Source organism: Grus americana, chromosome 5 (assembly GCF_028858705.1).
Source record: "Grus americana isolate bGruAme1 chromosome 5, bGruAme1.mat, whole genome shotgun sequence".
In the NCBI taxonomy this organism is placed as follows: Eukaryota; Metazoa; Chordata; class Aves; order Gruiformes; family Gruidae; genus Grus; species Grus americana.
This window is the reverse complement of record NC_072856.1, coordinates 63819435-63831851: the sequence shown is the minus strand read 5'-3', so window position 1 is coordinate 63831851 and position 12417 is coordinate 63819435. Positions and strand designations below refer to the sequence as shown.

The 12417-nt window shown below is 46.8% G+C and overlaps 1 protein-coding gene across 3 annotated transcripts in view; it reads left to right on the top strand.

Annotated features, from left to right (window-relative positions):
* The window catches only part of PRKCH (protein kinase C eta), a 119084-nt gene that overhangs the window by 85902 nt on the left and 20765 nt on the right, over positions 1–12417 (top strand). The window lies entirely within an intron of this gene.

The window sequence follows — 12417 nt, the reverse complement described above, 5'->3', positions numbered from 1 at the left end:
CTCTGATGTCTGTGGTATGAAGGTGCCGTGTGGGCACCAGAGCCATCGGGCTGTGGAGTACTTTGCCTTGAGATAGAAAGCTGGGGTGGAGAAGCACTTGGTGAAGAAATCTGCCGTACAGGCTCATCTGGGGATGTGCAGCGGAAAGTGTTTCTGCCTGGTCCCTGAAGCTTGGATTAGCTCTGGGGCAGAACCTGCAGCATCCAAACATCATACTGAGTGTCAGCTGCACCCACTCCCTGTCTGGGAAGAGCTGCTCTGGGAGCATGCTTTGGTTGCTCTGGGGGAATGAAAGTCTGTTGATAAGGGTTGTCTTCTTGTTAGGTGTTTTCTGTTTTGAGTTATACCAGCCATGGTGAAGGCTGCTGGCAGTGCCAGGAGTGACAGCAAGTGCTTGGTCTGGGGGCAGAGAACCATGCCCAAGGGTTGAGTTCCAGGTAGCAGGGGTGGCTTTGGAGACACAGGCATGCACGGTGGAAATGCAGAGATTCAAAACCAGTCGTATAAAGTTAAAGAATTGCCTGGAGACGAAGCAAGCTGGGTTTGCATTCGTATCACTGTGGTGCTTCCCATGTCACCACAGGGACAATGTGGGGTGGGAAGTGAAAGTAACCCTGTGTTTAAAGGTTGATTCCCAATGCACATGGACGTAATCTTGATGTGAAAGTGGCTGCTATGTCATGGTGCGGTTGCTTTCCTGTTACAGTCTAGCGTAAAGTATGCTGCAGCACCCACACCACCATCCCCCACGCAGTGTTCTCTGCTCTCACAACCCTACTGTGAAATCATTTCTCATGCAAAATCATGAAGAGGTTTGCAAACCATTTGTAAAGTAAAGCAGTGTGAAGTCTGCTTGAGAATAGAAATGGGGGACAGGTAAACACCACAGGTATGGTGTCCCCAAAGTGCAGAGAGGACACAGGTCACCTATTGCTCCTTGTCCGCATAGCCTATCTAGAACAGTTCCAGAAATTCATTAGCTTTAATGTATCTTTTGTGGGTGATGCATTTCAGCATGTTAAAATTAAAGTAATTCGCTCTTTGTTCCTTTTTCTCAGGGCAGTAAGGAGTTGCTCTGCTTCCCCTGGGCCTCTGTGGTCTTCCATTAGTCCTCAATCAATTATTTATTCATGGGGAGAGTATCTGAAAACAGCAGTCCAGTCTAAGAGTAGCAGCACTTGACTGTGTAGATGAGTTTGAAGTACTTGATGAGCGAACCCACTGGAATTGTCAATAACGTAAAGAACTGCTTTCCTGCCGCAAAATAAAAATACGGTCTTGTAGGTGGAGTGTGCTAAACTTTGATGAGGACATGAGCTAAAAACCAACACACTTCAGATATCACCTGAGTGTCCCTTTAGCAAGCACAGACAAAGAGTTTTTTGAAAAACATCTTGCCTTCAAGTTGACTAACTTTTGTATTGTGGTAGAAAATGTGTATTGTGCAATTCTGGCCTGTCTCAGCATGGGAGGTTTAGATACAAAATCTTTAATTCTGAGTTTTGATCCGGTGTGGTGTCATCACACCTCTCAGCAAAGATTTCTGTCTGGTTTGCCTGTCATTTCTTGTCTCCCTAGATTAGAAATAAGTTTCAGTGAGGATTTGTGATGTCTTCCTGCAGAAAGCAATTTATAGTCAAGGGATTTTTACTCAATCATGTAGTCAAGGCCTGTATAAGTGAGAGGGACCTGACAGCTTCAGATCTTCCCCAGTCAAAATAGGAAAGTCCGAGAGTCCTGTAGTCTGTGGTGTTGGCCAGAAATAGGGTGAGTTAGGAACAGTTGTCACAGCTGCCTTCCAGTAAGCAAGGCGTCCTGGTACTGGAAAGAAGAGTGAACACAGAGTCACAGCCTGAATTGACTCTGAATCAGCCAACTGAAAGGCACATGCTACTTGTGGGTAACGCCCTCAAATTTCCGTCTTATCTGGAGCTTGCTGCATGCTGAAGATAGTCATTATTCCCATTCCTGTCCTTAAAATACCCCTTTGCTTCCCTTACACAAACTTCCCATTCCACTCCCTGGAGTTGATACTCTGTATTGGGTGATGAAAGGAAAAGGCTGCTGATTCTTCACGTTGTAGGGATGTGACTGTAGAAGTCCATGGAGGGGCTGGCTTGTTTATTGGGGGAAGGACTGTAATATTTGAGCTGGAAAGCAGTCTTTTAGTGTGGTGTCACAGAAAGCCGAGTCATGCCAGGAGGCATACTCCCAGAGACACACAGGACCACTGGGTATCCTTCTCCATGGTCCAAAGTGCTCTGCTGCAGACTGCAGAGGTGCCTGTTGGGTTGCAGTGAATCTCATGCAGGCACTTGACAGATCTGTGAGCTAAAAACTCAAGAGGTGAGCAGTGTAAAGAGACACCTTCCTCATTCAGGTCCCATTTCTATCCTTTTTCTAGATGGGGTCAGTTAAGACAGGGCTTATTTTCATTTTCTTATTCATTTTGTTTGATATGTCACAGGGACAGGGGAGTTGGCAGCATTCTGTGTGTGGTAGCCACGTCAGCTGAGCATTGATGGACTCCTGCTCTAAGTTACTTCTGCTTTGCTTGCCATCAGGCAACTAGCTAAGGCACCTAATTTGGGAACTTAGATAGCCTTGCCAGCTGGCGAGTCAAATTTTAGAGGGGCTAAACTGCCTTGGGAAAGTACCTGTCTGTCTCTGCTAGCTGGAGAGGGAGCTCTGACCAAAGAGTGGGTTAAATACCTGACACGACACAGGGACAGTACTGGCCAGTGTTGTTAACAGGCAGTTTGGGGTCCGTTTGCTGCCCTTTGGCTTTTGGGGTGGCACATGGGATCTAGTCTGTCCCCGTTGGCCTGGCACAAAGCTCAGTGTCACTGGTTCCTGCACACAGGGAGCTTGGGAGGAATCCCCAGAAGTGGGAGCAGGATTGCAGAGGGCTCAGCATGCCCAGCCGGGAATTGCACCTGGCTCTGCCCTGCTTATCCAGGATACTTGGGCTTCACACGGCCCTGGGTCAATCACCGGTGAATAGCAACAGTAATCCGCATGAAATAAGAACCTAAATCTTGGGGTAATGACCCCTTTTCCATCTGATTTCACTGCTGCTATTTAAGTGATTGTTGTGGCAAAAAGCAGGGAGATGAGATTAGTCAGGAAAGCACTTTGCCCACAGGTTTGCTGGAGTCTTAGAGAAAAAGAGAATCAGTGATATCAGTGATGGTCTCAAGGCAGCATCTCCCACAAAATATATTTAAATGCTCTTCCAAGGAGGGCTATGCGGTACCCCCTCCTGCACAGTACTGGGATGCCTGTGTGTTTTGTGCCCACAATGTGTCACTAGCACCGAGGCGGCTCTTTCACTGTGTGCTTAAAAATTCAGTGCAGATGGTGAGATTTTCAAAAGCATCTGTGCTGCCCCAGTGTTGCCCTTTCAAAAGTTAATGGTAAATTTGGCACTGGAAATCTACAGGCCAAAGCAAAGTGCTTTTAAAAATCCCATCTAAAAATACAGAATACTTTTGCCTTCAGCTTTGTTCATGCCGTTATAGAAAGGAGATTAGCGCCTATAGCCTTAGCTTTATAAATCTGGATCTGTAATTCAGAGCCTTAATAAGGTTAAGTAATATTTTTTTTTTTTTTCTGAGGGCCTAATCCAAAATCAACTGAATCTTGACAGTACTTTTTTCCACCAATTTCCCTGGATTCAGGATCAGACTCAGAGTAGAGTGAGCCTTACCCAAATCAGATGAATATGGAGAAGTCTGTCTGACTAGACATACAGGTTCAACGCAGGGGTGTCTTCTCCCCCACAAAGCCCTGCTGGCATTACCAATACTAGCACAGGTTGGTTTGCTATCCAAGCTGTTGCCAGAGGCAGTCTGCACATGTTCATGATGGGTAGGGCCACCTTTATTTTTATTTTGTTTTCTTTGCTATTTCCTGGAGTGAAACATTCTTCCTAAGACTCTGAGTGCGGGGAGCGTGGATTTCACAGCAGCTATGAGACCTGCAGTGACAGCACAGGAGAGTCGCTTTGGTGTGAGCTACTGTCTAACTGCCCCGGGGCAGGCTTAGTGGCATGCCGTGGTGAAATGGGGATGTGTCACTCTGTGCTGGTGGAAGGAGGAGCCTTTTCAGCAACACAGGCCTGCCCTGATCCTACTGGAAATGTTTGGAGCTGGGACAGGACCTTTGAGCAGCTCTACAGTGGGCTGTGGGCAGTTGGTGATGGTTAATCTTGGGTAACTCTTTTACTCCATCTTGAAGTGTTGAGACCATGTTGTACTGCAGGCACAAGTCTGATTTAATTTCTGTATCAGGCTTCAAATCAATGTTGGTCTATTTTTGTCAAGATGACATAATAGGCTTATGCTTTTTAACCTCTCTTGGCACCATCAGTCATCCACACCTGATTCTTGTTCATGCATTTGGGTCTCAATTCTGTTGTAAGCCTCCTCTGAAGACTTCAGACAAGGGAACTCACAGAAAGAAGGGTTGTGGGTTGGGTTGTTGTTTGTTTTTTTTTTTTTCCTCTTTCCCTCCTTTTCTGGCGAGGGTAAAATAGAAGCTCTGTTGGGAGCAACTCAGCAAGTGATGTTTCAGGGCCAGCAAATTCCAGTGTCACTGCCCAGTGGGACCGAGGAGTCTATCACAGGACTAGGCTGGCGGCTCATCCGGAGAGGGAACGCGTGGCATGCATACCAAGAGCTGGATGCGAAGCCTTTTTCTGTCCACCTCTTCCCTTCCCGCAGTATATGGGAGGACGTTTGCTCTGGGATTCAGGGAAATACCTCAAGTGTAACTTCCTGACTAGAGTCCCACATAAAAGTGCAGCAAATAATATATATATTATATATACACACATATAAAAAAAAGTACGCACACAAATGTGGACATATAAATATATAGGGATTGCGCCATCTTTGGGATTACTCCAACGTAGCAATCTCCAGCGCGTCTGTGTTTCAGCAGTAATGGCTCCGGCTCTCGGCTGCCCCATTTCACAAGAGTGTCTTTTTGCCCTTGTAAAGCTGCCTTTGGAAACTATCATTAGCTCTCTTACAGCTGCCGTGCATATAATGAAGGGGGAGCTTATAGGTGTGCCTGACCCTGAAGGGACTCAGAGCACTTATGGGGTCCCGTTGGATCGGTGCCCCTGAGGTTCAGACCCACTAATGTGGTGGCAGCTTTGTGATTGTCTATTGTGGTATGCCGAAGGGTTTTTTTAACCTACCACTCTAATTTACCTGGAGGATGAATCATGCTTGTTCATCTCAATAGCAATGAAATCATGTTGGTAATTGTGTTAGCTTCCACAGATGCTTTTCTGAAGTGCCCAGAGGGAGGGGAGGTGGGACTGTTGGTGCTTCAAACCATCAGAGAGGTCTTGGATCCCGGGTAATGTCAGCTCCTTTGCTGTAAGAGAAGTCAGCGCCTTGGGTACCGCTTCGTCTCCGGAGCGGCAGCCTGGGGAGTGCCGGGAGGGGACTGGTGCTCTGATGTGGTCTGGGGAACCAGCTTCCAGAGAGACCCTGCCAGCAGGAAGGGGTCAGGCAGATGAGGAGCTGGCAGCGCTGGGTTCCAGCCCATCTCCACCAAAAAACTCATGGTGCTGCCTTAACCCGGGCAGATGTCTTGCAGAAACTTGTCCTTATGCTTGAAGTGCTGTTTGACTTTAAGATTAATAACAGACCGCTTCTGGATACAAGTGCTTGCCAATCAGGGTTTAGTCTGAAGCCCAAGCAGCAGAGCACGAAAGTGTTTTAAAACTTCAATCAGACTTAACCCTGCGAGTGCATAAGACTGATACAGAGTGCCTTTGGACATACTGAAGAGCACAGATTGCAGGTGGGTATGAGAATCTCCCTCCATCTTGCACAAATTCAAACACCTTCCTCGCCCTTCAGAGCGGTCCTTGGCCGTGTGCTCTGGTGTGAGTTTTCAGAGTTCAGCCATGTACTCTGGCTTTGTATCTGACCCTGGACACGAGTGCATATTGCATCACTCCGTACCATCCTGGTGTCTGCAAGAGGTGGAGCCTGATTTGGAGGCTGCGTGGCTGTAAATCCATCATGTCTTTATCCTAACACAAGGGTGTAGAGCATTTCAAAAGGTTTGCGCTCTGCGTGCCAGTGTGGGTGGGTTAGGTGAAACAGAGAAAAGCCGTGAGGCTCTGTTACGTTCTGCCACGCTCCCCCTCCCCAGCTCTCTGCGGAGTCTGTAGGATGCGCTGTAGTGGGATGAGGCTGTAAAATCCCCAGGAGTGGTGCTGGCCTCTGGCTAGGTACTGAGATGCCTGTGGGATCAGCCTTCCCCATGAGCCTCCTCTGCCTCCCACGGCTGCACAAAGCAGCCGGCCAGGACAGGCAGCTGTCTCCTGTTATATGGCCTAGCAATGAGCGTTAATTTTCAGTGGAGTTTTACTCGCTCATGCCACTTATCCTGGGTCTGAGTTGGATTCCTGTATCATTATGTCATATTTCTGCTTTTGCTTTGTTTCTGAGAAATGCGATGTTCAGTCTGGAGCCATTGCGGCTGTATTTACAGTCCCTAAACACTTAAGCATGGTCAGCTTTTGAAAACATCTTCTGATTGTTAGGACAGTGGAAAAGGGCACCTTGCTATGTTTCATTCCTACTTTCTAGTAATTATGAATTACAAATACCTGGGGAGATCTTCCCATCATTTCTGTCCCGTTACGCTTCACTGCAGTATGCGTGCCATAGTCGGGCTGTCTGCATGCATCCTGGTGGTCTGAACAGGTTTGCACCTCAGAAGTTGATTGGAAACTTAGAAGGAACATTTTCTTTACCCAAGAGAACATTTTTCAAGAAAACAAGGAGTCAAAGTTATGTTTTGCATTCCCCGTGTTGTAATTTCGACGTTACTTTGTACAGCGCCTGGACAGACGGACCGCGTGGACTAAATCCCACAGGGTTTAGGGATTGCGTTGTGAAGCTGTGGGCACGTAAAGCGACGCTTTCCATCTCCTGTCAGCCCTGAGCAGTGGTGTAAGTGGTGGTTATATGCTGTATAACAGTGCCGAGTCTTACCTCTGGTTCTTCGCTTGGTTCTGCACCCAAGAGGGTGCCCTCTGTAAGCTCCAGCTATCCTGATTTTCCCATTTAAACTATGACAGGAGATGAATTAGAGGAAGCCTCCACGGCTGGAAGGGAACAACAGCTCGTCCTCTTATTTGGCACCAAAACTCAAGATTTCAAACTGTTTTTCTCCAGCTCGGTGCAGCTCGATCTTCTGATCTCTTCTTTGTGGCTCCCTTTTTCAAAGGCCAGTAACCTGGGTTTTCTTTTGTGATTTCAATATTTCCCCCTACCCTAAAGATGTGGTAGGAACTAAGCAAATAGCAGCAGCTTAACTTGGATTTTTATGTCTTAGCTCTGGTAGAATATATTGCAGGTGTTGTCTTTAGCCTGTATTTACTGCTGACAGCAGCTTTACCACTGCTTAAGAAATTTGTTTAACTCTTACTTGGTGCTGTGAGAATATGAGTTTCTAGTTATAAAAACTTAACTTGACCATAAAAATAAATAATGTTTAATAATAACTCACTTTTAAGTGAGTTCTCTACAACCCAAGGCACATGGGATTGGAAATTGCCTTAGTTCCCAAAGTGGTATGAAATCTTGGGAACAAAACGTGGAGGTCCCTAGTCCAAAGCTGGTGGGAATGGAATTGTGAAAATAATTATTTGCTTTGAGTTTGGTTAGGTGAGTCTCCAAAATTTGGTGTGGAAAGAAAGATAGAAAATTGTTTCAGATTTTGCAGGCCCAAAATAATTGCTAGGGCTTTTTTCAAGCAACAGTTTTTTTGTTGTTGTTTTTTTTTTTTTTTTTGCAAGTTGAGAGAGTGTTGATTTCAAGTAAAATAAAATATGTTGGTTTGGATGCTGTTGATGAATGCAATGGAAAATGGGAAACTATATTAGCTTCACATGAGTGTTTAGGGCTTTACATAAAACTGAGACATCCATCTGTTCTCCTCCTTATTTAATCAAAATATTGGTTTAAATCTGTTGTCTACCATATTTGGAGTAAGGCCTCCATCTTGAAAAATCCTACCTCTTCGATAAGTATCTTACCAACTGTGCTATTCCACTGGTTGTACGTCTTTCGTTCTGCTCCGTTTAAGTTGCTTCATTTTGCAAAAAATAATTACAATTTCACTGGAGCAGGAGTTGGAAACATGTATTGGTTTGGCCACCAGAGCAGGCAGTAGAAACACATTTTTCTCCATCGTGATGGAGAGTTCAGCATTTCTGTGAAGTAAAATGACTTCAGCAGAAGAGGTGGAGAAAAATCAAAATCTACTCGCTGCTTGCAAAGGGGATTTGAATGCACATTTGCTCACCCCAAAGGTGTTTCCAAAATGGCCTCGCATGCTGAAGACTTGAAAAAGCAAAATTTTCCCTTTCAGAAATGTCAAAATTATTCATTTAGCTAATTCAAGGTTTGGAGGGTTTAGTTTTAATTGTGTGTATACTTTTTTTTTTTAAACGGCTGGAGTATTACACTAGTTGCACCTATGTTTGTGACTAGCTCCCACTGCTCTGCACCTACATCTTTCATGACTAAATAATTTGCCTTGAGATGGGAACAGCAGGCTTTTATGAGCTCTGAACTCAACCTTTCGTGTTACCAAACCTGGGAGAACTTCAAACCAAGACATTGAAACTGGAAGCTGGTTTCCGCCACCACTACTCCTGCAGAGAAGATTCTTATTACATGCACAGCCTTACTACAACACAGGGTGGTGAAACCAAAAGAGGAAAAAAACCCCCAAACCTCATCCTTTCAACATCACGAGTTTCTGCATCACGAGTGAGATGATCTGAGCAGAGCGAGTGGCAGGTACGTGTGTAACACCTATTTGCTGGCAAAACTCCCTGCTGCAAGGAAATAGCATTTGACAGATGCTTCAGAAAAGGACCAGATCATCTGCAATTGTAATTTTGGTGGTTTTTTACAAGTGTTAAACTCAAGCGGCAGATGTATAAAGAACAACTCTTACAGTGAGTGATGCTGAAGCAGCTCATTTTGTCATTTCTTCTGGGTCTAGACTAAATGGAGACCGTTAAGCCGATGTGCTGTAGCTGCCTGTGAGGACAAAGGCAGCCTTTCTGAGTTGGATGAAGCCTGTTTTCCAGTGGAGGTTTGCCAGTGAAAGGCAGAACCTCAGCAGGACCTTAGAAATGCAGCCCTCAGAAAACCTCTCCGCCGTTATTGCTTCACCGAACAGCTAAAAATATTGAATGGAAAATGCAAGTATTAAGGAAATGAGGTAGATTTGGGCTTTCTGAGCTGGATGACTTCCAGTTTCATCAGCTTCCCGGAATCCTTGCTGCAAAAATGAAGAGCTCCTTGTAAATCTCAGAAACCTGTCAGTGTTTTTCCTCTCATGTGGCCGTGCTGGTTCACAGGGTACAACATGCGGGGAGACCTGTCAACGTTGAGCAGCGAGTATAGAGCTTACGACTGTTGGGATTGCTTGAGATAAATGCTCAAACACAAGACCAAACCCCAACCTTCCCAGAGAATTATCCTATGGGGCTGCTGGAGAACCGCCACGTGGCTGAGCTTGCCGCTGTGCTGACCCACGAGCCCTGCTCCAAGGGGGACACGTGGGGCCATCTTCTGTGGCCTTGCCAAGGGAAGAGCATTGAGAAGTCTTCTTTGGTCATGGGAGGTCCTCTTCTAAAATGATCTGCATGTAGCCAGAGCGCCCGAGCAAGTGAGAGCAGGTTAATGTCATGTTACAGGTTATGTGAAAATAGAAAATGCAAAGTTGGGATTTCACATTGCTGGAAAGAAGTCAGGAGAAGCCGGTATCCCAACTGCAGGAGGAGACGACAGGCACTTTTAATGGGTTTAACGTTCAATGTAGAGAAGCCAAAGGGCTGGAGGTTTGCCTTGGGTGGTTAAAACTGTACTCGCTCAGCGAGAGGCAGGCAGTTTAAATTTAATGGCTATTACCTATACAGAGGCTCCCTGGGAGGATGCAGCAGGCGCAGAGTGCTCTTGCACCTGCAGAAGCTCCTGCCATCTTGATGATGAGCATCATGCATTATACAGCTAGCGGGGGTTTGGGGCTTTCTGCAGTGTGTCTGAGAAGTGGCAGAGCGGCTGGTGATCTGGTCTGCAGAGCTGGCCCTGCCTCGTAGCTGTGTCTTGCCTCTGCTCCTCAGGCTCTCCATGAGGGACTGTAACCTGCTCACTCAATGTACGTGATTGTGTTTCTGCTGGCTTGGATACAAGGTGTATTTTGAGGTATTCCCAAAGCATGCCAGGACACGGCGGATGTTTTGGGGAGTGAGGGGAGGTTTGGAAGGGGGATCTCCAAGCATGTTCACCAAAATTCCCCTTCCAGTCTCACCTTTAGGGGCACCCCCCAACAGTCAGGCCTGCCCAGGACCGAAAAGGCGTTTGCTGCGTTTAAAACCGAGCCAAGAATAAACTGCGCGTTTCAGCCACATCATTGCAGATTCTTGGAAACAAGGCCTGCCTTCATGCTTGGAGGGCTTCCCTGCTCTGCCAGGAACCACAGGGAAGAGCAACAGGAGCTTTGGCTGTAAACTGCCGCTGAAAGCGTACTGTCATGGGTGAGCACGTACAATACCTCTCACTGTGCTCGCCTAAAGCCTTTCCAAGACGAGCCTTTGCCTGCATGCCTTAGCTGACATTTTTGATTCTCAGAAAGGGAAAAATACGTGTCTTCTGCTGAACATCCCATGCAGAGCAAACAATGCAGCACAAGACAGGCACGGCCACTGTCCTTGGCATCCAGATTTCACTGACTACCGGATAACTGGTGGGCCTGCTGGGAAGGGCAGCATCCTTACAGCAGGCTTTTTGCTGGCTTGCGTTGCCACGCTGTGTTAAAGTTGAAGAGAGAGGATATGTGATCTCGCAATTAAGATCCGGAGCTGGAACTCAGGAAGCTGGTGTTCAGTCTTGGCTCTTGGGGACATGGGCAAATTTCTTAACCTCTACCCCTCACTTTCCCATCCATTCAAAAGAGGCTAATAATACTTTTTCTTATCTCTTTAGGACAGGATGTGGCTCTGATTGTCTAGTATGATGCGTCATTGATCTTTCCTTGTAACAGTGAAGTAGCGGGAGAGCTGTCTCAAGCCCCAGAGAGGCTTCCGGTGGTGGTGTGGGCTGTAGAAATGCCAGTGCACAACAGAGCAATCGACCACATGATTTTCACTTTAAGATCTTAGATGGAGGATGAACAGGATCGAGCTGGATTCAGATTTCAGCTCACCCACAGGTTTTCATATTGATATGGAGATGCCACCACCTATGTTACCATGCTCCCCATTGCTGCCCCCTCCCAGGGAAATAGATGTCCAACCAGAGGGCAAAATGGATCAAGTTCCAGCATGAATTTCATGAAGGACCCTCAGATGTATTTTGTTATTTGATCCTTATCTGGACATCTGAATGATTTTGAAAGTGGCTTTGCCGAGGCCTATAAGGTGTCCTCCATCTCAGTAAAATGGTGATGGTAACACTTCCCTGCCTGAGAGCTGCTGTGAGGGCTCTCTGCAACTCTTGGGCCAGTACCTGAGGCAGTTCAAAAAATTAACGGTGACCTAATTGTACTGCACAGAGCTCCCATCATAGCTCCTTTCCTCCATCAGTGACAGTGCCTAGAGCTTGTCTGGCAGCTGAAAAGCAGAGGTGCTACGAGCTGGTGTGTATTTTTAGGAAGGCACTGCCTAAGTCTGCAGATGACCTCGTGCTTTCTGGTCATGTTCCTGATGGCGCTGCTGACTCTGGGCTATTCCCTGAAGCAATCTCAAGGTCGGGCAAGCTAAGAAGCTTTGGTAGGGCTCTTGTCATTTTGGCAGCTCTGCTTTTGATGAGGAGCTCCCAGGCTGTTAGGCACATTTTCCAATACGTCACCTCTTTCTGTAGATTATGATGTTTGGCTCTGGGTCTCTTGTGACAGTGACAAGAAAATCCTTATCCCAGTGAGCACTATGGGGCACACTCACTTCTTACGCTGGTGCAGTTCTGCTGGAATTGATGCACCTGGGTGGACTTTTAAGACTTTGTGTTATGATGGAGGCATCCCATGCTGGCTGAAGATTCCCCCTGCCCACGTGGTGTGGTGTCAGCAGGGAGTCTCTTTTCTTCTCAGCTTGGGTAACATTGCAGGTGGGGTTTATTAGTCAGCCTTGCCCCAATACAGGGAAGTCTGGGACTTAACCCCCCCCCACCTCAGCAGAAGAGGGGATCTGCTGCCCCTCTGAAGAGGCTTCGCATGCCTCCCCAGCTTCGGCTGCGTGTCCCTGGCACGGCGCTTTGCTGAATCAGGGCACGTCCCGTGCAGTGTGTTTTGCTGCATCACAGCATCGTTACGCAATTTGACAGCTCTGGCAACCTCTGCTCCAGTGAATCCCAGAGCTAAATGAGCAGG